This window comes from Penaeus vannamei, chromosome 36 (assembly GCF_042767895.1).
Source record: "Penaeus vannamei isolate JL-2024 chromosome 36, ASM4276789v1, whole genome shotgun sequence".
In the NCBI taxonomy this organism is placed as follows: domain Eukaryota; kingdom Metazoa; phylum Arthropoda; class Malacostraca; order Decapoda; family Penaeidae; genus Penaeus; species Penaeus vannamei.
In genome coordinates, this window is record NC_091584.1 from 27,503,127 (window position 1) to 27,504,546 (window position 1,420).

The 1,420-nt window shown below is 40.2% G+C and overlaps 1 protein-coding gene across 1 annotated transcript in view; it reads left to right on the forward strand.

The window, feature by feature from the left end:
- The first annotated feature begins 214 nt into the window (after nt 1–214).
- The window catches only part of SerT (Serotonin transporter), a 107,090-nt gene continuing 105,884 nt past the window's right edge, over nt 215–1,420 (forward strand). The window contains exon 1 of the mRNA XM_070114454.1: nt 215–388. The gene's annotated coding sequence lies outside the window, so the exon portion shown is untranslated. The remainder of the gene's footprint in view (nt 389–1,420) is intronic.

The window sequence follows — 1,420 nt, forward strand, 5'->3', positions numbered from 1 at the left end:
TCCCTGTCCTCCCACGATGCTCTTTTATTATGGCTATACAAACCGTTAAAAAAAAGGCCTTCAATAAAGATCAAAATCGCCGAGCGGTAAGTGGTAAGGACCTATCCTCTCTCCTTATCGTAAGTTAAGCGATTCAACCGATAATAAACAACTTGAACGTTTATTCCACAAGCGCCGCGATGACATGTATACGACCGCGCCATGTTTACCATCGCCCAGTGTCGTTTGCGCGTCGTAACCGAGAACACGAGTGGACAAAACAACAAAACAGGACTTAAATACGGGGCGGAGATGAAGTTGTCCTTCGCGGGCTTGAGTGAGGGTCCCCACGGGCTTGAGTGAGGGTCCCGACTGCCTTTCGTGCATGAGGCGATTGGCAACATATGAGGTAAGAGCGGCGGGGATGTCTCTCGGCGTCGTCTGGGAGCCGACATGCCCCATGCGGATGGCGCGCGCGCTAACACGTACATGCGCGCTGACATACATACACACAAACATACATACACACATAAGCTCATACATACATACGTACAAGCTTACATAAATACATGCATACATATATATACATTATACAGACATACATACGTACAAACACACATGCATATATACATATATACATTATACATACATACATACGTGCATAAAAACATACATACATGCACAAGCAAACAAACAAATGCAGAAACACACACACACACACACAATATAAACAGCACACACAGAAGCAAACACGCACTCAATAATTAAACACATACATGTAATAAACACACAATGGAACAAACACACTCAAAGAAACAAACATACACACAAAGCAATTAATATACACAAAAAGAATCTAACAAGCACTCAGGGAAACAGCCAAAAAAACACACAAAGCAAAAACACATATACAGAAAAAACAAACACAAATACAAGGAACAAACAATAAAACAAAAACCAAACTCACTCAAACAGTAAACAAACACCTACAAAAAAGAACAAACAGTGAAACAAACAATGAAAAACAAAAACAAAAAACAAACTCACTCAAACGTAAACAAACACCTACAAAAAAGAAAAAAACAGTGAAACAAACAGTGTAACAAACAAAACACAAAAACCAAACTCACTCACACGTAAACAAACACCTACAAAAAAAAAACTTTTCTCGTCTTCACTCGCCATTTCGAACACGTCTTTTCGAACCGTCTCGAAATTCCGAAACGCGTCTCGAACCTGTCGAACCGGAAGTGACAAGATGGCTGCCTTTGACCTCCCATTTAGGATCATCCGAAGATAAACAATGCCTCGCTTCCCAAAACACCACGTCATGCGGGATAATAATCTCCTCCACCGAACAATAAAACAAAATAAAAAAAGATAGAAAGAGAAAGAGAAAAGAGAGAATCAAAGAGAAGAAAGAGAAGAAGATCAGCTGCTT